This window comes from Triturus cristatus, chromosome 11, assembly GCF_964204655.1.
Source record: "Triturus cristatus chromosome 11, aTriCri1.1, whole genome shotgun sequence".
Classification (NCBI taxonomy): domain Eukaryota; kingdom Metazoa; phylum Chordata; class Amphibia; order Caudata; family Salamandridae; genus Triturus; species Triturus cristatus.
Genome location: NC_140594.1, coordinates 336,744,637 through 336,769,124, shown reverse-complemented (window position 1 = coordinate 336,769,124; position 24,488 = coordinate 336,744,637).

Sequence of the window (24,488 nt, the reverse complement as noted above, 5' to 3'; positions counted from 1 at the left end):
GCGACCGCGAGCAAGCAAAATGACATCCCGGCGAGACTTTTTCCTCGTTGGCGATCAGCAACATCAAGTCGCCGATCGCGAGCGTGAAAAATAAACCTCTTGGCGAACTTCTCAACGTGGGGAGGTTTGATGCATTAGAAACATATTAGATGTCCAACATCTTTAAACAAAAAGCACAACACAATTAATTTCTGTGTCTATTATTAGGAAACTGTAGGGTAATTTGTAGAGCAAACACATATTTTTATTTATTACTTTGAGAGGAAAGTTACATTTATTTGCTTTGTTTTCTGAACTGTCCTGCCTCTTTACATGCTGACAGGTTTCAGTCTAAATAGGTAGACCTCCTCAGGACATTCAACAAGGACTAAAATAAATAATGCTTTGCATATGCATTATCCAATGTCATATTATCTTCTTAGTCATCGGCTTTTAGACGTGCCTCCTCTGGTCATATTACTTGTTCCTTTATTCCCCAATGGAAGGCCTTGGTGCCCTAATATGTCCCATCAGTCAATCTGGGCGCTGCTATTTATATAAACGCGTGCCTAGATTTCATTCAAATTGTCAACAAGTTATTATCCATACATTGCTGACTAAATATGTTGGTGTAATTCAATGGTATGTCAATGTGCACAGGCAAACCAAAACCACTTAACATTGTTTGGGGCACCAATGTTCTACTGATATTGTTTCCTGTTCATAAATGTAACCCTTTCAGCACCTCATGTGTGCGCACCTCTGTGCTAGCACGTTGCTCATACTCATGTAACTCTTTGAGGTCTTTGTGTACCCATAAAAAATTATATGTTTTCTTTTATGAAACAGTCAGGCTACATATTGGTGAAAACCCTTTATCAATGTCTCATAGCAGCCCGAAGAGATAATGGAAAATGTAGCTTTGGGATAAATCCCATGCAAAGCCACATAAATCTTGATTTGCATGGCTAGGAAAATCCCAACAAGGATTTAACATTGTGGCACAACCCTAATGCAAAATCTTAGTAAATCTTGGCAGTAATAAAACCAGTATCAGCCCTTTACCATATGGAATCTAAAAAACGTGATTATTATATGGGATGGGCAATGATCCGCTTCAAGGAGTAATCACAACTCTTGCAATGGTGACCCCTAGTAGTCATTAAATCAACCTGACCTCAACCCCCTGGAAGCTATGACACAGAGCACACAGGCTGGGCCTAAGAAAATGCCTGAGTGTTTATGTAATGCCATAGAAGTAATACAGTCAAAACACTAGTCAATAAAAATCCCAAAGCAAATTTGAAAAATAGAGTAAACTTTAGTAAACAAAATGACACCAAAAGGAAAAAATAACATTAAGGAGAAACAGAGATATATTTTTATAAAGAGTTAAGAGAAAATAGCAGCAATAATCAGAAAGCAACAGTGGTAGTGAAAAGGTGTGGTATACTGAGGTCTAGGTGTGTTTTAGGCTGACTATGATGGAGATAGATTTAGATACACCAACCAGGTTCTTCCTAATCAAAGATTATAGATTCTGACTCAATATTCAAATCCCAATCAACCACAGGAGAACACTTCTAAGGTGCCCAGGACCCCAGGGGAGGGTCTACAAGACTCTCAATGTATCAGACAGTGGCCACAAGCAAGGTCCAGTCCAGGCCCAGTTGCCACTAGTCACATGGGCACTTTAGAAAAACAACATCTTGCACTGTGTGATGTCCCTATATCCACACAATAAGTCAGACAACTGTGCCTCGCAGCCCACTTCTTTGCCCTGAGAACAAGAGGAACAGGTCCATTCCTTTATTGCGCCTCTTAGGTTACAAATAGCAGGCCCAATCCTCTTCTGTTCTTCCTCAGTTCAAGAAGTGTTCTGTTGTGGGTGCTTCGAGTGGTCACACTTAAGTCTGGCAACAGCTAGTGGGTGGGGGTGATTCCTTGAAACTCCCTAACCAATGGGAGAAAAGTTCCCAGGTTCAGCACTTCATATTTTTCAATAGTTCCTGATTGCCTTGCTGCAAACAAGCCCAAATCACCATGTGTCAGGGCATTTCCAAGATGGTAAAAGTCTTCAGCCACATCAAACTGAGCCTATGAGGGCTGTGTGTGTGGGAGATTCATAATGACAGTGCGGTGTCATAGGATGCCCATAGCACCTGCTCTGAATATGCTGTGGCGTTCAGAGGAGTTATCTCCGCCCATTCAGGTCAACCAATCAGTTGCTTCTGGAAGGCATGTCACACCTCTTTCCGGCTAAGTGCAGCCTGGGAGTACTAAAGGGTTAATGATAATTATCCTGCAGGAACTTCAGGCATGGAAAATGTTACTCTTCAAAAGTTGATTTTGCTTTATATATTTTTTACTAATCTGACTTAATCATTTAATTGGATTTTAATAACAACCAAAAATAGAGGATTCATTTTCTTTCTAGCTGATTCCTTTCCGTTATCAGTATTAGTCTTTTAAGCTGCACTCTGGTTTTCTACATAGGACTGCTAGGCCTGACACAGTCAAAATAGCTCTTTGGGCCTTGTCACTGTAGGGACATTGTAATATACATTTTTTGCATGTCCCACCTTTTGATGCCATATACCCAACCTTGTGGGTTACTAAGGTTTCCATATAGGTGAATTAATCATTTTTAAAGCAGACGTTTTTACCTATCTGAAGGGGTTATTCCAACAAGTTGAACTGCAGATTTTACACTGCAGTAGTCAGGCTACATAGGTAGTATAATTCAATATAGATACCCAGTTTAGTGCAGAACCTGGGTACAATTACATGAAACAAACAGTGGTTCTGCCACAACACACTTTTCAACGCTAAATGATTTCTACGTTTATGATCCCTTTCTACGTTAGGATATCAGCCAATGTTAAACATATCTGTCTAAACACATACTCCGAATAAATAGCATAAACTAATTATGTTATTCTGTAATTTATTTTAAGCAAAAAGTTTTTTGTATCATCTTGCAAAAGAAAAAGAAACACACATTATCATCTGGTGCAAAGAGTGAGACAGAGTGAGATAAAGTGTATAGTTTTCATAAATCACAAGACAACAAATCCATTGAGTACATACATAAACGACATTAACAATAAGGCACAGAGTAAAAACATATAGTTATTCTCAAAATGACCTCAAAGTATTCCTAATCAATTAACTGGTCAAAATGGAATGTAGTGCTTCTGCTTTTGCGTCGACATTTCGACCCCTTTGTATCTGTGCTACATTTAAGCATCAAACGCGGATCATCATCAGGACAAAACAAGATAGACCTTGTGTAGCCTTATCGATATAGTTCAAAAGGGATCCAATACGTGGACACTTGATTGGATTCCAAGTGGGGCTCCTAAGTAGCTCCTAGGTTGATGACAATCAAAAGTGGGTGGGCACAATGCGCTCTTTAACCATCTCTGACGTCACGCACTCGGTGTCATCATTTAACAAAGTAGAGGAAGGGTTGTTCCACTTCCCTCTGTTTAAATGAGTCCGTGCCTTGTACGATAAACTCTGAAGATAAGTGAGTTTTCTCTGATGGGCTGAGGCAAAGTCCATGATTAATTAAGGGCTTTTCTGTTCCATATTCAAATTGTATTAAAAACACACACGATTCCTACATAGGAAGTCCTCCAGCAATTGTTTCTTTGTCACACTATTGGATGGCATGATAAGTGACAGCTAACTTTTCTTGACATGGGAGTATGTTCACACCATATAATATGGGCATATACAAATGTTAAATACTCAAATAAGGTATTAGCTCATTTCTCCATGTTTTAGGGGTCAAGGCACATACATTGAGAACCAAACTGCAGTGCCCGCTGTGCATAGTTTAAACACCAGCAATAAAATAGCGTCCAGTAAAAAGCGGAAAATTGGGGGAGGTCAAACAGAAGTGGCTGATTTTCTACACAAACCTACCTCAACTGAGTATTATCAACTTTACCCATCATTTAGCTCCCGTTGCTTGGTTCTGCATCTCCCTCAACCTCATTGGCTAGCCAAGAGCATGAACTGAACACATTTGTCATATTTTTGCCATTTTCTATAAAGCATGGTAGGTTATTCCTACACATCTATTAAGTACAGGAACATATCCCTATCAAGGCCTGACCAAGATCTATCTTTCCACAGGTCTCTTGCCATTAGGGTACAAGAGATTTGTGTGTTTCCTATGGGCTGGGATGCCCACAGGCAATAAACTGGGCGCAATATGCGCAGAAAACTTCAAAAGCAACTGAAAGCAAAATGTAAATTTAGGGTACCAGTCTTTTGGTCAGAAGTATCATGCATTTGCTTAATAGGTACATACCACAAACATACATGTTCAACATGTGGACATCAAAATAGTTCTATTTATGGATGCAACACTTCTCTTGTCCTAATTGGCTGGCTACAACAACACATTGAACATGACATTAGTCAGATTGTCAGCAATGTTTCCCTTCCGTCTTTCTCATGCAGGACATACCTCTGCCAAGGCATGAAACAGATCTGAAATTCTCGGGTCTCCTGAATGTGGGGGTATATTTTAATGTGGGTGGTAGACCTGGCATCCTTGGCGTGGTTTCCCCTGACTTTTTGCCTCTACCTCCTGTGTTTTTGACACTGTGCTGGTTTTTTTGTTTTTGAAGGTTTAGATGCTTTGGGCACTTGCCACTGCTGATCAGTGTCAAAGTGCAATTGCTCCCTGTATAAATTGTTACTGTGATTGTGTAGGGATATTTAGTGCTGATGTCATGGGATGGTCACCTAGCTACGAGTAGAATGTAAACGAAGAGAGGTTCCAAGGATAGGCAGTTACTGAAGGGAAGATTGAGATGTTGAGGCTGTCTTTTGCTGGGATGCTGGACTGTGAATAAACCTACTTAAATTACAAGAAACCTTGGAAGGCTCTTCTTTTCATGGCGACGAGTGGTCTGCGCAAGGAGGCAGAAACCAGCATCCCATCCTTGGACTATCAAGAAAAGATAAAGGGAAGATAAAGGCACGATAAAGGCAAAGGAAACATAGTTCTCAGCTTTGTGAGTACTTAATCAACTCTCAGCTTTTCATATTCAAAATTCAAAGACTGTGCAGTTTAGAAACTATAAAGGATTTATAATACCTCAATAATACTAAATTTTATGTAGTATTATTTAATATTGTCAAGCGCCAGTAAGGAAATCAAGAAAGAAAACTACGATTGATAACAACTGATGCACCTAATAACCAGAACTTCAGCCCTGTGTATTGCGTGATTGCAACACTGCTTTTACGTGCGAAGAGTATCGCCGTGTACAGATATACGCGTTGCTTAAAGATTTGTTAAATCGACTTTGCTTGTAGGCTTGTCTTTAGACTTGTATAATTGGCAATTTGTAAGCGCGATACTCAAAAATGCACTAGCTTAACTAAACAAACTTTTAATGTAGCCGTTCACACCATCACACGCGTTTTGTTTATAATCAAACACCAAGACTCGCGTGCATGACCCTGAACGCGCTCGTCTTTGCATCGCGCGCTTCCTTCGCGCACAAATCAAATGAAGACACCAAACACGTTCATGTTTCATCGCGCATGAACGTTCACTCGCAAATAAAAGGCTGAAATATATCGTGTATCAATAAAAGCTGCAAGAACACTTTAAAACATCATTAAAATACTCACGTTTCGTCTGGATTCTCGTCTCGTTGGTTTTTCACTCCGTGTTCATAGAAGGCAACAATAAAGCTAAAATAAACAAAAAGAAAGGACTAATAGTTACAACAACATTAAGAAAGGACTAAATCTTTACATCAAACATCAAATAAAGACTACTCCACTAAAAAGAGATTGGAATTTGGAACATTCAAAGAGAGAGCAATAATAGTCTTAATAAGTCATTATTCAAGTTATTATTTTAACTTATTGTTTTAAATTTTTATTTTAAACTTAACCTATTTTTCCTTTGCAGGTGATAATGTCAGACCAATCCATGTCATCTCCACCCCCCTTTTTAGTGTCTCCTGGGGAACCGTCTATACCATGGTTACAATGGAAAAAATTATTTGTAACTTACCTTTTAGCCATCGGGGGAGACAAATACGGTCCTGTTAGACGACAAGCCATCCTTTTGCATCATTTGGGAGTAGAAGGTAGAAGAATCTGTGAAGAAATACCAGAAATATCTTTAGGTATGGGAGATGGTCAACCTACTAACATATACGACATGTCTTTACAGATGTCAGAATTGCACTTTAAACTTAAAACTAATGTTGTACTTGAACGTCATAAGTTTTTTACCAGGAACCAAAAAGATGGTAAAGATATAAAATTATATGTATCAACCTTGAGAGGGTTAGCAGTGACGTGTAAGTTTGAACAGCTAAACGATTTTTTAATTAGAGATCAATTGGTACGTTGTGTAAATAACAAAAAAATAACAGAAAAGTTGTTAACAAAAGAATTCAGTTTAGATGAGACAACTGGGATTGCAAAGGCAATGGAACATACAGATATATGGATAAAAGAAATGGATAAACCTGTTAATAGCTTCAAGCAAGAGAAAGTAGAACTCATCGAAAAAAAGAATGACAACAAAAGTGATGCAAAGACTAATCTTGACATTAAGAGGCTATCACCTCAGTTGTCTAAAACAAGTTATCAACCAAGAGAAATTAAATGTTTCAGATGTGGCGCTCCTGGGCATATAGCTACTAGTCTTAATTGCACTGCAAGAGGGACATTATGTAGAAATTGTGGTAAGAGGGGACATTTTTCTAAGATGTGTCGAATGAAAGGAATTGGAAGAAATAAGATCCAAGAGATAGAGGATGTCCACGAATATGTTGAAGATATTTTTCTAATGGTTAATGTAGATCAAGAAGAAGTTCCGGTAAATGAGATCAAGGAATTGTCTTGTACGGAGGTGAAAATGGAAAGTACAGACAAATTAGAAAAACCACACTGTAATGTCACACTTGATGGAAAAGAGATTAGAATATTAGCTGATTCAGGAAGTTTATATACTCTTGTGTCAAAAAATTATTTTGAAAAAAATTGATCCAAAGACCACAATTTGTCTATGTGCAAATCTGACATCCGTGCAGTGGGATATGCTGGGAAAAGAATAGAAATTCTAGGAATGTGCTGGATGACTTTAAGATTTAAAAATGAAGCAGTGAGGGTTAGAGTCTATATTACAGACTTTGGGTCAGATCTCCTGGGATGGAGACATCAAAAAGATTTAAATATCATCATTGATCCAAACGCCAAAGAACCTGTTATGGTCTTAGAAAAAACAAATGTACAAGACATATTTGAGGACGGGAGATTATTTGATAAATATCCCAATGTGTTTTCTTCTAGATTAGGACTGTTAAAGGGATTTTCGCATAAGATCATTTTAAAAGACAATGCGAAGTCAGTAGTCCATAAAGTAAGAAATGTACCCAATCTAATGTTAGAACCTCTACGTCAAGAAATTGACAATTTATTGAATCAAGGTATCATCGAGCCAATAGAAGCCTCTGAATGGTTGGCTACGATTGTGATCGCGCCCAAAGAGGGAAAACATTTTTGCCTATGTATTGACTTGCGTGATCTAAACAAAAACATTTGGGTAGATAGGGAACCTTTACTGAACATATCTGAAATGTTATCAACTATGGGCAAGGGACAAGTTTTTAGCGTTTTAGATATGTCGGCAGCATATCATCAAATTAGCTTGCATGAGGCATCCAGACCCTTTAGGTGCATTCAGGTACAAAAGGATGCCATTTGGTCTAGCATCAGCTTCGGCTGTCTTTCAGAGGGCAATGAAAAGTATATTTGGGGACATGAAGAACGTATGGTGTTTTCAAGATGACATTTTGATTGCAGGTAGAGATCATTCTGATCATGATAGACTATTTGAAGAGGTGATGAGAAGACTTGAAAAACACAATTTAACTATAAAGAAAGAAAAATGTCAGTTGCGAAAGAGTGTAGTTGATTATTTGGGGCACGAAATAGGTACAGAGGGCATAAAACCAAAAAAAAGTATTGTTAAGGCAGTGTCTTTAGCACCAGAACCCAAAAATAAGGATGAATTAAGGTCGTTTTTAGGTCTTGCAGAATATTGTTCAAAATATGTAAATAATTTTGCAGAAACAGTTGAGGCCTTAAGAGAAATTATGAAGAAAGGTGTCCCATTTGAATGGTCAGAGAAATGCAAAACAAGTTTTGAACTTCTAAAAAGGAAAATTTCTGAAGCACCCACATTAGGATGGTTCGAAGTTGGTGGGAGAACGCTTCTCACCACAGATGCTAGTGGTGTTGGCATTGGGGCGGTGTTATCAGAAGCGATTAGAGGGGAAGAAAAAATTATTGGGTTTGCAAGTAGGAGACTGCAAGGTGCAGAGAGGTCATATTCAGTAATAGAGAGAGAAGCATTAGCGTGTTGCTGGGGTATGTGTCATTTCAAATTTTATTTATGGGGTCTCCCGTTCAAAGTGCGAACTGACCACAAGCCCTTACTGTACATCTTTAAAGGGGGGAAAGGATTGGAAGGAAGTGTAATACCAAGGATCTCTAGATGGTTACTATCTGTCATGGAATTTAATTATGATGTTGAATATGTCAAGGGAGAGAAAAATGTGATTGCGGATTGTTTATCGAGAATGCCTTTGGAGGAAGATTCTGATGAAGTATGTGGTGATATAAATGGTGATATCTGTGGTAATGTAGGGGTGTGTGCTTTGTTGTCTGAAGATTGGAAGAAAGCTATGAAGAGTGATTCAGTGTTGGAAAAAGTGAAGTCAAGAATTGTTCAGGGCTGGAATTTGGATGATTGCAAGGATTCTGATTTGATAGAATTTTTTTAAATTAAAGAAGAATTGAGTCTTTGTGGTGATAACATTATGAGAAGATGGCAGATCATACCTCCGAAGGAGGTAAGGAAACAGATTTTGGAATTAATTCATGAGGGTCATCCAGGTCAAGGGATGTCTAAACGAAGAATTAGAGAATCATTCTGGTGGCCGGGGATTGATAGTGAAGTTGAGGCCTTGGTGAAAGATTGTCAATTTTGCTTGAATAGTGACAAATCAAAGATTGTACGTCAACCTCCTCTAGAATGCACTAAGTTTCCGTCAAAACCTTGGGAGAAATTATCCATGGATTTCATTGGGCCGATTAATAAGTTAGGAATGAGGGATAGGTTTATCTTGGTCCTGGTTGATTATCATTCCAAGTGGTTTGTAATACAAACCATGGGGGAAATTAGTACCGGTAATGTCATAAGGTTCCTTGAAAAGGTTTTTCTGGAGGAAGGATTACCAGGCAGTATTGTGACTGATAATGGGGTGCAGTTTGTATCAAGAGAGATGGTAGATTATTTAAGTAAGTTGGGGATTGTACATGAGAGAGTGGCTCTCTTCAGACCACAAGCAAATGGTCTAGTGGAGAGAACTAATTGAATTATTATGGAAAACATACAATTGTCACCTGCTAATGGATTGTCGTGGAGAGAAGAATTGAGAAAAATGGTGTGGATGCACAGAATTACTCCACATTCTAGTACAGGAGTAGCTCCTTTTGTGTCGCTCAAAGGAAGAGAGCCTGGGAAGAAAGAGTGTCCTGTATGGCTGTGTAAGAAGGAGAAGATATGGGTTGATCGTGAGGAAATGTTGAAAAAGGTGCAAGGAAATCAAGAAAGAATGAAAGGGATATATGATTCTAGAAAAGGTGTAAAACGAGTGTGTGTTCAAAGAGGAGATTGGGTAGTAGTGCGGAAAAACGAGTGGGTTCGTAAAGGCGAAAGCAAGTACCTTGGGCCTTTTCAAGTCAAAGGTGTGAGATCCAGTGTTGTCGATTTGGAAGATGGCATAACTTGGAGTTTGGGAAATGTTTGTAAAGTGCGTCAACCTTAAAAATGTCAAAAAAATATAGTCAAGATGGTGGTCAGTCACGCAATGTTGACTATAAATGTATTTGGAATATGATAATATGAATTTAAGTCGTTTTAAAGTTAAATAGTTTTAGGCATGAAATTAGAGATGTATTTGTGTGTTAGCTTGGATAGAATTTAGTTTGACTAAATATTGTATATAGTTCTTATATAGTTTTTTCACCCATCTTATCAATACATGTTTTTATATTATTATTTGTTGTAAAAAAAGGAGATATGTAGGGATATTTAGTGCTGATGTCATGGGATGGTCACCTAGCTATGAGTAGAATGTAAACGAAGAGAGGTTCCAAGGATGGGCAGTTACTGAAGGGAAGATTGAGATGTTGAGGCTGTCTTTTGCTGGGATGCTGGACTGTGAATAAACCTACTTAAATTACAAGAAACCTTGGAAGGCTCTTCTTTTCAGATTGGTTATCCATGATTGGCATATTTGTCTTATCAGTAGGTCCTTAGTATAGTTCACTAAGTGTGCCAGGGCTGGTAACTCAAAATGCTACTAGTGGGCTTGCAACACTGATTGTGCCATCCACATGAGAAGCGCTAAAGAGGTTTCAGGCCTGCCACCGCAGTGCCTGTGTGCAGTTTGTTAACTGCCATGTCGCCCTGGCCAGTGTACCCACTTGCCAGGTCTTACCTTTCCCTTTTCTTACACAGAGGACACACCTATGGTAGGACCAAGGTACCCCCCTGGGCAAGGTGCAGTGTATGGGAAAGGTAGGACATGTACTAGTGTATATAACATGTCCTGATAGTGAAATACTGCCAATTTCGTTTTTCACTATTGAAAGGCTATCTTGCCCATAGGACAGGGGAATGCTGTGTAACATGCTTACCTGCATATCTTCCCATAGGAGTGAGATAGAAACTTGGAATCTGGTATCCCTGAACTCAGAATTTAATAACACATCTTTTAGGGAATAGCACTTTTAGAAAGTGGCTATATTCTTGTCCAAACTTTCTGTGTGCCTCTGCCTGTTTGTGGATTGACTGTCTGGCTTGAGAGTGACAGGGGCTGGGGTGGGCCCAGGTGTCTGGGTGAGTCAGCACTAGGCTGAATAGGCCGATCTGCATTTGGAGTGGTGGGAGGAGGAGCACCTGGTCCTGAATATAGCTGTGCCTGCCTTCCACAATGCTGTGGTATGTCTGATGGCCCTGGCCCACACTAACAAAGGAAGAAGTTGTGCACTGGCAGAGTGCACCCAGAACTGGTTTGGACCGGGTCAAAGACCCCTTCCACCTAGAGAACAAAGACTTTTCGGGTATAAACATGAGAGCTGAAATCCCTGAATTTTAGATCAGTCTGGAATTGAAGAGGAACCTTTGCCAAGGAGAAGAGCTGGAGAAACTGAAGTGAAGGACTGCCCTTGCTGTGTGTTCTGGGGCTATCCTGCAGTTGCTATTCTGCCAAGGAAAGGAGAAGGACTTTGCTGTGTGTTGTGTCCCCTGCTTGAAGAAGATCTCCAAGGGCCTTAGGAGAGCTGGACTCCTGTTTTGAAGTCCCAGGAACAAAAGGACTTCATCCCCAGCTCCCCCTGATCTCTGCTCTCTGAGTTCTGACCTGCCTAGAGTGCTTGATCCAGTTGTGGGGCCTCTGGAGGTTGCTGTTTTGGGAGCTGGAAAAAGAAGAAGCGTGAAAAAAACTGCAAAACCCGACGCATCTCTCTTCTTCTGACACGTTTCACATGCGCATCTCGGCGGTGTGGGATGATTTACATCGCATCGCCGTGCCGCTGCGAAGATCGTCGCAGCGCCTGTCGCCGCTGCAAGAACCGACGCATAGAGGGATCACTGCTGAAGAGGACCGATGCCGCGGAACACCGCCACATCGATCGCGGTCGCATTCCGAAGATCTACACATTGTACCTGAGCAAGACGCTTTCCCAACGCATCACTTGCGAACCAGAACCGGCACAAAGACTCAACGCATCGCTCCACCTACAGACCGGACTCAACGCAACCCGTCCACTGCGTGCAGCGGGGCTGTCGCATCGCTTCCTCAGGGTCTCTTTGTTTTCCGACGCTACAGCTGTTTAGCTTGGGAACTTTTGTCGCATCTACAGGTACTTTGGTGAAAAGTCACGCATCCATAGATTTCTATGGTACAAGTTCTTGAAACCTTTTTGAAGTCATATTTTTAACAGTGTATGTTGGATTTTTGTCATTTTGGTCTTGTGTAGTTTAGATAAAGATACTTTATTCTTCTAAACGGGTTTGGTGTCTATTTGTGGTGTTTTCACTGTGTTACTATGAGTGTTGGTACAAATACTTTACAAATTGCCTTTGGGATAAGCCTGACTGCTCGTGCCACGCTACCAAGGGGGTGAGCAGGGTTATCAAAAGTGTGTATCCCCCTTACCCTGACTAGAAGCAAGGGTCCCTATTTGGTCAAAGGTACCTACCTCTGCCTACTAGAGACCCCTATTTCTAACAGTGTGCATTTCAGGGGCTTTGACAAGGTATCCACAAACTAGAGATCGGGGAATGATTTTGACGGGTGAGCTACCATGTGCGATGACTGTAATCAATTCGAGATCTAGAGGACTCCATGGCTTGTATGAATCTCACATTTGATTTTTACCTGAATGGTCTGAAAATATCAACATGCGAGTAAGAATTGTGACAGAAAACTCCTAAACTTCTGATAATGGCAATATTTTTACCATCCACCATTCTCACTTTTCTCTGATAATAATGGTAACCCATATTGGAGGAGTATGGGCCTATCGCAGGTGTTAGGAGGGAAGCAGATCTTTGACCATATGAATATCACATAGACATTACAGTGGCTTCATACTGTAACAGTCAGTTTTGGCCTTTTCATTTCTCTTATGATCTGGTCATCCATATGTTTTTACCAGTAGAGGTAGAAGTCCATAGGGTGGTCTGACTTTTGCTGTTCCTCACGAATGTCAGAAATTTTGATTACACAGATGTGTAAAAATTCATTTTTTTTATATCAAAGTTAGGTTTTTGCAGGGCATTCTGGGTAAAGGGAAGTAATGACATCCAGGCAAATCACACTCCCCAGAATTCATCCATGTATCATGTTTTGAAAAATATCTTGGTATAACGGCTTTCCCTAGGTGAAAACAACCCCAGGCCCAAATGTTGCACCACCCACATCATGAAAATCAAAATAATTCCAAACGTTTTTCTTGCATTTTCTATAGTTGGGTTCTTTAATCTTTACTGTACAAAGCGATAAGCCTATCCACTCTTTTGAAGGTTTTTTTTTAAATTGCAAAAATTTGGGAAGGTAGAATGGTAGACATTTCCTACTATCTATTTATTATACCTGTGTTTTATCATCCTAATGCACATCGGTGGCCACAAAAACCTTAAGAAAAAGCTACTATATAATTACCATGCATTCTGGGTAAAATCCAGAATTTGAAGTGGTGCCATTTCCTAAACTCATAATCTTGGGTAAATATATATATAATATATATCTTTCCTACGCTCATAATTTCTGTTTGTTAGGTTTTTCATTGTTAATTTATAAACAGTACATATTGAAAATAATTAGAAATCATGATTCAATTGTTAGCTTTTTCATATTATGAATTTTGAACAAACATTTAAATTTGTAGTTTTATAAAGGGTGGCTTATCACTCGTGAGGGTATCAAGGCACTGCCCGTGGGCACAGGAAGATTAAGTGATTTGCCCAGAATCACAGGTTGTTGAGCTGACCCGAACCTGTATCCCCAACTCCCGAGTCAGCAGCTCTGTCTTCTGTGCAACATCCTCTCCCTTAGTCCCTATAGTCAAACTCCAAACACTATACATCACTTTGATCGAAGGAATCACTGAAACATACTGGTATACTAAGTTTGTGAGTTCTGTTGTCTGTGCAAAACATAATTATTCTTGAAAAACCATGTTGTCTTTTTGTCTTATTTCCACACTTGTATTTATTGTTTTTTTGTACTTCAACAAGTAGTTTCTTTGTGAAATTCTAGTGCAATTTGCAGTAATAATCATGTACTCCGTTTAGAATTTTGCATCCATTTCTACAGTATTTAGCTCTCTTGGATTTCCGGTGAGTTCCACACCTGTTCCTACACAGTTTGAATTATGTAGGAAACAGAAATATAGCAATGTTGTCAGTTTACTTAGGCTAAGGGAAAATTCAAAGATTCTGGCTCCTTGCAGTCCAACACACATAAAGACATAAAATTAATTTCTCTTGCAGTGTGAAAATGGAGCTGTGTTTCTGTGCCTCAGCAAGAAGCTAGATGCTGTGCTTCTTTCTTAGCCTAACAAAAATTCCAATCATCTGATTCCTTTCTGGGGAACAGACACCAAAATATGTTTTGAGCATGCTTCTTCGAAGATGGCTACCGCTAAAATTATTTATGAAGAAATATTTCTGAGCTAAACATTTTAGTTTCCTGAAATGGACATTGTGCTCAAATGTGACTGGGTAGTCTGACCACTTTGATTGGGTCACAATACAATGTTTTAGGTAGGGGTGGGTGAATAAGTCTGCTCTGCCGGTGGAGTTTGCAGAGTTGTGCCCACTCTGCATTCCACTTGGAACACAGACTTCTGACAAAACTATGCCAACTACCGTGTGGCGGAGTTTATTCTTGCGCATGGCTCACCATCATTGTGTTGGTGAGTGCGAGCGAGAATTTGTGTCCATTACCGTGCTTTTCAGGAGCTAGAACACCTACCGATGAGATTTGTCAATGCGGGTGGTTGTGGCAAGTCACGACCATTCGCGTTGAGAAAGCTGCCGCTTAAGTAGAAAATCTACTCGAGCAGCAGAAAGAAGCAGCTCCCTCTTGCACCTCGCATGCTTCCGTCCGCAGGGCAGGACACGCTCCCTGCACTAAAAATAAGCATGAGCAGCGTATATTTGCGAGACGCAAGTTAACTGACGCATCTCTGCTACAACGCAGAGATGCGTCAGTTTCTTGTAAATCTGCCCCAATATATTTTCTCGAGTCTTGTAAACAGAGCAGACATACATGAAATAAGTGGGTGCCATTAGTGCGCCAGTAATTATACAGTTGGCTCAATTTCCAATAACAGGAGCAAACATGACCTTTTTTGTTCAAATGCAGAGTTTCTGCACTCATTCCCAGGTATCTGCTGCACACATGTAAAACTGTTATAAAGGAGACATTTTTCCTATGTCATCTATTTAGATCCTTCACATATGACTGTAAAGTGGTGCATGATATGCCTGCACTAGAAAAGCATCTATTTTTTCTTTACTATCAATATTCTTATGGAAAGAACACATTTTCTTATTAACATGATGTAAGGATTGCCCTATTGCATGCTATAATTTCTGACAGCTAATTATCAACAAGTGCTAAATATATGAGATGTAATCATGTACAGACATTAGATCTTATTCTATGTTCATTATGAAGATAATATTTAACTTGGTAATACCTTCGCATATAGATGCTAATTGGATTTGCATGGCTTACTTCAATGCTTTTGTCAGTAAAAAGGATCGTTCATAAAAACGAACATTCATGAAGGATTACCCATTCACTGAAATATGTCCTGCTGATATCAGTGCTTCGCATACAAACCTGCTATGTGTTTCATCATCAAGCTGTGTTTTAGATCAAATGAGGCCACACCTCAATAACTCACACCGTGTAAGAGGTCAATATATCAAAAGCATATTGTTAATATCAAGATATTTGCCTTAGCACATTTGTCTCCATAAAGCCCTTGGCTTGTGACTGCTGCAACTAAAAGTTCAGAGATTAACCCTTCCTTCCCAAGGGGTTTCTTATGTCGTGAAAGTGGCCCATATTTTCCTATAGTGTTGTATTTGATTTACCCGAGTGTGGTGCCAATACTCTCTTATACTAACCTTCTTCATAGCATTAAGCCATTCCCCCAGTGCAGGGGAAACAGCCTTGATTGACCCAAATATATGCTCCCATTCACTTAATAAATTGGACGTAGGGCACCCTTTATCAGTGATTCTAAATATTTTTTTATGTCTATCTGGAGTTTAATACAACATTCAGCCATTAAAGAGCACCATTCTGTAAAAATTACCACCTCTCAATAATAAATATCCATAATCAAAATATCCTGTACATTGCAGCCACTTCATATTCATATCCTCAGTTATCTGAGGGTTACACCCACATAATTATCTGTACAGATAACTTAGTGAGTAATTTACTTTATCAGTTCTAAATAGTTTCTGCACTAATTCAGTTGCTTGATATATGGCTGATAGACACAGACTATTGAGCACACAGACAATTTCCTTGTAAGGGAAGCTAAAATTGACACCATTGTGGGGATTTATTGTGCTTATCTCTACCTCGGATTTAATTCTATTCTTATCCAGGAGATCCACAACCTTATGAATGTTGATATGTTTCAGTGTCTTAATGGCAGTGGAAGAAAGACAAGGAGATAGGAACATACAGCATTCTAAGGGAGTCTCAGTATGAATGGCCGCTATTTCATATTTTCAAAAACAATTGACATCTACCAACCCAAATGACCTATAAGGTCTTGTATCTCACTTTTAGGTACTTTTGGTTCTCTTCTGGCCCTCACCAGACTCGCTATCCCATAGCAGTGCAGCATACATAAAAAATATATATATTTATCAAATGCTTAAATTTACATTGAATCTAAATAATAGGATTCAAAACAGGAAAATGCTCATTCTCTCTGAATTTGGCAATTGTAAAATCTTTAGGGAAGCTCTAGAGGATGTATTTTTCCTAATCTCTTCATAAAAAAAGCCAAACTCCAATTTACAAGGGACGTTGTGTTAAAGGAATAATAAGAGAAGCAAGATTGACATTTTTAACTATGGATACACAACCTATCCTGGAGAGAGGAAGTGGTTCCCAAACTATAAGGAGCAAATGGATTTTAGATAATAATAGAGCTGAAATTCACACAATAACACTCAAAAACTGCATCAGAGTAAATATCTTTTAAGGTGTTTATTATGTATAATATCCAGGTCCAATATATTTTCATACAATCTGCCAATGGACCTTAAGATCAGCATTGGATTTTTTGTTTTTAAATATCTTTAATAAGAAAACCCAGTGTACATGGTTAAATGGTTTGTCAGCATCTAACAGTAGAATGCCGACATGAATGTTGTCCATTGTAACAAGGTTGAGAAACTCAGCCGAAAAAAAGGTGTTAGCTCGTAAGCTTCATCCTTTATTAAAACATTTTGATCAAAATGTACAAAATGTATACAATTATTAATAATGGTGCTAATTTGATAAGTTAAAACTTTTGTAAATATCTTATATGCATGTTTAAAAGTGTTATTGGCCCATGCAACGGGGGCTTATATATATTTTTTTTTTAATAAGGCAGGATAAGTCCTCTCAGTATAATGGAATTAAATAGCTTAGTTAACGGGGTGCTAATCATAAATCAAAGTGTTTATAAAATTCTGCCCCAAAACCATCTTCCTCCAGGGCTTTAGATCCTAGCAATTCCTTTATGAAGTTTTTAACTACTTCAAAAGTGAACGGGGATTTAAAAAAAGTAACTGACTCCTATTCTACTTCTGGAAACTGCACTTCACATAAAAATTGATTCAGGCCATATCCTATAGCTTTATTTCTCCCCTATACAGCGAGGCATAGTATTCTAGGAAAATATTCCCTATATCTGCACCTTCACTTTCTATTCTTTTTGTACAGGGATTTCTTATCCCAGTAATCTGATTACGATTGTTTTTTGCCTTGGACATCTAGACCAATAAATGCCCCATTTACTCACCCTCTTCAAATAGCCGATTATTTTGAATGTGTTTGCTAAGGACTTCCTTTTTCAGAAGACATCTTATAAGACGTCCTACTTGTCCTGACACTCATACAGGGCTTAGACCGGTTGATCTACCTGGACATTGTTACCCCATCCCCATCACCCCATGCAGAGATTAAGAGCTGTGTTGCGGCCTGGCATGAAACCAGATTGGTCAGGGTGTACAAGTTTACATATGACGGGGATTAAGCGATTGGCCAGTACCTTGGTCAAAATTTTTACTTCGCTGGTTAACAATGAGATTGGACAATAGGACTCACATCTTGTCACTGGTATGCCCTGTTTATGTATGACGGCTATTGAGGCCAACATCAAGTCTTGGGGTAGGGACCCTGTTTGGTAGCTCCCTAAGTATATGGCACGAAGAGCGTGCGTTGTCTTGGAGGTTATCAATTTAAACTGTTCTATTGGGAGTCCATTGGGGCCCATGGCTTTACGCAACTTAATACCGCTTATGGCAGTCAATAGTTCCTCCTCAGTAAGGTGACCCTCTAATGAGTCACTCTCATCTGGGGTGAGGGTGGCGAACGGGATAATGGCCAGGAGATCTCTTGAGTCTTGTAGGGTGGTGCGAGTGGTGGAGGAGTATATGGAGGTGAAGTGGGAAGTGAAGGCCTCAGCAATATGTTGTGGGTCTGTCTCCAGTTCTCCCGCATCTGTCTCAATAAGGGGTACTCATCTCTGTGCAGTTTCCCGCCTCTCTAACCATGCAAGCATTTTCCCAGTGGTATCACCCAACTCAAATACTTTATGGATAGTTGCTCTTTGTTTCATCCTAGCAGTCTCCGTCGCTAACTGACGATGGTCTTGGCGTTTAACACTTAAAATGAGGGCAAGTTGCTCGCTGTCACTAGTTACCACCCCATCCTCCAACTCCCTAATCTCCCGCTCCAGGGTTTCTAATCTCCCCTTCCGTTCCTTCTTACATCCTGCCATCAATGAAAGTGCCTGATCTTTAACTACTGCCCCAAAGGCCCCACATCAAATTTGGTGGGATTCGACTGTATGTGTGTTCTCAGTGAAATAGTGATCTACTCCTGTGAGCAGAGTGCTCCTAACCTGTGGGATCTTCAGACTACATGGATTTATGGATAGGGTGAGGTGGTGATAGTTGTGGGGCACAGTCAGCTGAGTCAAAACGGGAGGGATCGGAGCTACCACGTGCCAGGAGCTTGGCTTCGGTAAGTTAGGAGAGATCCGTGGCGTGTGTGAGCAAATAGTCAATTCTGGACTGAAAGGTAAAATTCCATGCAAAGGGATTAAAATGGCACCAGAGATTTACCAGGCCAAAAGCCAGGAGAAAGTCCATAAAGGGGAAAGTATCATGTGTATCTTGTCGAGTGGGATGTCGGTCAACCTGGCCATCCACCAAAAGGTTAAAATCACCTCCCAGCACCCAGGATGCCGACTGGGAGGTCAAGCAGGAGTTTACCCAGGTCAGCCAGCATGGATTATTTAAGTGCCGGGGGGATATATGTCGAGAGTACTTTGAGGGGTTTCCCTCCCATGTACCAGCTATCGCAGTGAATCCACCCCGGCCATCAGTCCAAGTGTTGTTTATCATAAATGGGCATTGCTTGCGAATAAGAAAGCCAGTCCCTCGTGAGATGGATGTAAAACCTGCCTGTGCCACCAACCTGCAACCCAATCCATCAAGTGCCTTGCAAGTGTTACCAGTGCGTTTCTTGCAGTAAAGCAATGTCTGGTGCCTGCCTCTTGAGATGTTGGAGCACAACCCCTCTTTTCAATTTGTCCCCCAACCCATTTTCATTCCATGTAATAATGCAGAGTGTTTTCTTCACTTGACAATCTGACATGGTGCATCTAGGTGAGTTGGGGTGCTATCCGCCTATACGCCGAGTGTAAGTAGCAAATGCCGAGACGTTGATTCCACCAACCGCGAGTGTGTCTTTGTGTATGATATATCTTGCACCACCTCCATCACAAAGGAACAACAACAAAAAACAATGAAACAAGTCCCCTCACCCCCAAGATACCCCTCACCCTCCCCCCTGCCTGCCTCCCTGCATGACGGGCACTGAACCTCCCACCACCCGAAACTTGCAGAGTGCCTATCGCCCACCCTGACAATAAATGGGAACGTGATCCAACCCTACTCCCTGGGGCATCAATTTTTTTTAGTGCATTTATCCCAGTCATTAGCTCATTGAACATTAGACTGAAGCATAAAAGGCTGCTAATCTTAAGGAAAAAACGAAACCCCGCAGCAACTAACAGTTACGGCCTCAGATCTGCTGGCAGTAACGCCAAGTAACCACAAGGTTCTGATACAGAACAGTTCTGCAGTGGGTAGGAGTGTGCCTGCAGGGACCCAATAGGTTTGGTAATATCAACTGAAAACTGCCATCTCACACCTTCAATTTGCCTGTCTCTTTTTGGCTGGACCCCTCATTGTGGCTTCGCCGTCTGGTGGGGACCCCGGAGGCAGCTCGATCCTCCTTTATTCCCAGGGTCACAGGTTACTTTGCGGTTCCGCTTGGCGAACGTACGCCAGCTATTGAGCATCCTCAGGCCTGGTGAAGAACTATGTTTCCCCTTCGGATTCAACGCGCAGTTTTGCTGGAAACAACATAGCATACTTGATTTCTTGGTTGCGCAATGTGCGTTTCACCTCCAGGAAGCTCCGATGTTGCTTCTGCACTCGCAACGTGAAATCTGGGAAGAAGGTGATTCTGCTGTTATCTATGGTGATCGGTGGGGCTGCTCTAGCTGTTTAGAGTATTGCATCTCTGTCTCGGAAGTTGAACACCCTTGCCAGGATCGGCCTAGACGGTGCGCCAGGCTTAGATCTTCAGACTGCCACCCTGTGTGCCCTTTCAATTGAGAAGTATTTGGACAGACCCTTTGGCTGGAGATCTTGCAGTATTAAGTCTTCAACAAATAGGTCTGCCGCTTGCCCCTCCGCACGTTCCAGCACTCCCAATATTCGGATGTTACTGCGGTGCATTCGACCTTCGTAGTCATCGAGTTGTCGTTCGAGCACATCTTGATTAACTTGGAGGTCAGCTACTTGGCATTTAAGGAGGTCAGTGTCAGTCGTTAAATCCTTGGTTGTGATTTCAACCTCTTTGATGTGCTCGGTCATATTCCGCATGTTTGCCCTGATCAGGGAGACATCAGAGGCGACAGTGTCAATTCGGCCTTCCAGAGAGGTGTGCACAGTCGTTTTGGCTGCTAAAATGTCTTGTAATGTGGGGTCCGGCTGATCTCCCACAGGTTTTGAGTTTGTTTGTGCCTCATCTTGCCTTTGTGCCGCGCGTATTTTTCCAACTTCCCTTGGAGTGCCCCTCGACCACTGCGGCCACTCGCCATGATGTAGCCAGTGTGTATGGTGTACTAGATGAGGGATCGGGCCCCACTGGCTACTTGCTGCCACCTGCGTAAGGGACAAGCCCTATCCGGCCTGTCGGGTTTTGCCAGTAAGGTTCACACCAAATGAAGACACACTCCAGGAGATACACACACCAAAAAAAGGGGGTGTGGGGGAGCACTGACGTAGTGTGAATGTCTCTCTTAGCCACTCAAGATGTCGCCCTCCAGCGAGCCCTGGTTGTGTGGATGACTGTGGCTGAGTTCAGCGTGAATGGGAGAGCACTGCTCCCCCCCTCTGCATGTGGTCCTAATGACTGCCATACCTGCAGATGTTTTCACAGGAAATCAACAAGAGCCCAGCACTCCTCACGCCCCACTACAGTAAGAACGAGGTGTCTAGTGAGCAACTGCAGTCTTCGCTCCCGGGGGAGCAGCCAGTTAATGCGAGCACCGTAGCTGCACCATAATAAAGTGTCCTGAATCACAAGACGCACAATAGCTGCCAATGGTAGCGGGGAGGCTGGCCCTCTGAGGCCCGTCCTGTGTGGGGCCGGGAACACTCCTGCAGTGCACAGAGGTTAGGCCATTCTACCGCCACTGTGGTATATGCAGAGTTATACAGCCAGAGGCCTGCAGGACGCCCAGTATAGATGTTGGATAGCCCACTTGGAAGGGTTAGGGCAGTTGGCGGCAATGTGAGGCCCTCCCAGCAGGCACTTGTGGGGTAGAGCTCAATGCCGCCGTGGTATTTACAGATAAGGGCGGTCAAAGGCCCTCGGGACGCGCTCTCTGACCAGCCTGCACTTCTTACGGGTTGCAGGGGCACAGGACTCACCGGAGTAGAGGCAACTGGTGTTCCGGCAATGTGTGGCCCCCTCGGCAAGGATGGAGGCCCAGGGTGTGTACCACGGCCGCAGTGTTGTAGCAGTCAGGCAGCCTTAGGCCTACAAGGCACACCCCACATCCTCCGCCTTGGCAGACCGGGCCCAGCCAGAAACCTCCACCAGCATTCGATTGACCAGGGTGGCCATCGTGCAGTGATACAACATACTGTGGGGGTCAATTGAGCTCCGTTGCAGTTATTTTTGTTCGGGGCAAAGCTGGTTTATATGGAATTTATGGTTGGAGTGAATTTTTTTACGCAAGACGGTGTCAGGTGTATGACTTCATAATCTCACCAACATTTTAGCTATAAGCGAAGTACAAGTGTGGCATATTATGAATGGTAATATGACATTAAATAAATGTGGTGCGAAGATGCTGGCCACCGTAGAAGAAGTAATATTTTTCGTCTTCTATACTTGAATGTTCAATTACTTAGTCTTTTGATAATAGTTCTCAAGCAATTGATTGGATAATGGCCCCTATTGGATTTTTATGCTGAAAAAGATATGCATATTTGCCACCTTTTTCTTAAATCATTACAGGGACTTATACTTGAGGTGAGAATGAATGCAGGGACTTATGAATAAATGAGAGCATATACATTAGAGGCTTCATAAGATGATTCAGATGGCAGCTGCTATGCTGTTAGGCGTGTCGCTCGTTTCTGTTTTGCATTTTAATGTGGATATTCAGGGAGATAAGATAGCTCCAAATTAGGATGCTGATATTCCGGTGTACGATTATGGAATGAGTGATGATGTCATCTAAATGGATATTGGCAGAAAAAGCCACTTAAATAAATATCATAAATAAATAAGAAGCAATAGTGGAAGCATAATAAAACAAATTTGACAGATTCAAAATGATGACGATCAGAGTAATGGGCATATTGTCCATCTTTTAACTTTGTGTGGATATATGGAGAGAAAAGATTTGTGGATCCAGGTATTCATGCGTGTAACATAATTTGCATCAACGTGCAAATTTCACCTGAAAGACCAGTTCTGCGTAAATCCGATCAGCAAACAGGAGCTCAATAACCAATGAATTGTGATCTGACATGACACTGGGAAATATTTTGGGTTGGCAATCCTGGAGTAGTCTCGGGGTAAAATTTGAAAGTAATCCAGATGAGCAAATGTCCTATGGGAGGCCAAATAAAAAGTATAGCCGGGATCTGGTGCTTTAATTTTTAACCATGCATTCACTAAACTCTGAACTCTCTTCAAGGACACATGGCTCTAACTACTTTTGTTTTACGGCCAAAGTAAATATCTGTGGACAAAACCTTGCTAATCACATACTATACACAAAGTGGGCCAAAGTCCTAGGTTAATAGCCATAACTCCTAAAACTCTAGGGTAATCTAAAATGTACCCATATAATAGCATTCTGTGATTATCCATCTACCGTATTTATCAGCAGAACATTGATTAAAGGCACAAAGATTTGTATGAGTCAATATAGCAACTCCAAGGGTCCTAGTGTCCTGTGTAGGGCATGTTATTAATGAGAAACCTACTGACCAACAAATTCTTCCTTGCTCCCTCTCGATATGTCACTTAAAGACAGAGAATGCCCACCCGCAAAATCTTCTGGAACTCTCCTTCTTTTAGCAACATCATTCAAGCCTGATATATTTATCGAGGCTATACGCAACTTAGACATATGACTCATCATAACCAAATGGTCATTTGGGAGACCAGCACACTTTATCCATCAACTGCACCCTCTTTTCCAAACTTACTGACCTTTCCCTCTGTAACACTAAAGAGGACAAAAACGTTCACATACTTTTGATTCTCCTTGTTTGTTTTGCTTCCCCCAAAACCCTTGAAGGGACCCTCTCACTACCCAGTCCCATCCTAACCACCTCTTCTCCTACCTCCACCCTTCTATTCTCCATACACTCGTCTCTCAACGCCACTCCCACCCTATTAGAAATGGGGGTCTCTAGTTGGCAGAGGTAGGTACCTTTGTCCAAATAGGGACCCTTGCTTCTAGTCAGGGTAAGGGTGATACACTCTTTAGATAGCCCCTGCTCACCCCCTCGGTAGCTTGGTACGAGCAGACAGGCTTATCCCAAAGGCAATGTGTAAAGTATTTGTACCAACACGCACATTAACACAGTAGAAACAACACAAAATGACATCACACCAGTTTAGAAAAATAAAGTATCTTTATTTAAACTAAACAAGACCAAAACGACAAAAATCCAAAATACACAGTTAAAAATATAACTTTCAAAAGGTTTTCAATAACTTATACCATAGAAAACTATGGATGCCTGACTTTTCACCAAAGTACCTGCAGATGCGTCAAAGTTCACAAGCCAAACAGTCGGAAAACAAAGAGATGCGACACTCCTGAGACCTTGGGGAGGCGATGCGACAATCCCGCTGCACGCAGAGGAAGGGTTGCATCGAATCCGGTCTGTACGGGGAGCAATGTGTCAATTCTTCGTGACGGTTCCAGTCCGTAGTTGACGTGTTGGAAGAACTTGCCGCAAAGGTACGATGCGTGGAAATCCAGGGATGCATCGGTGATCGATGCAGCGGCGTTGAGCGGTG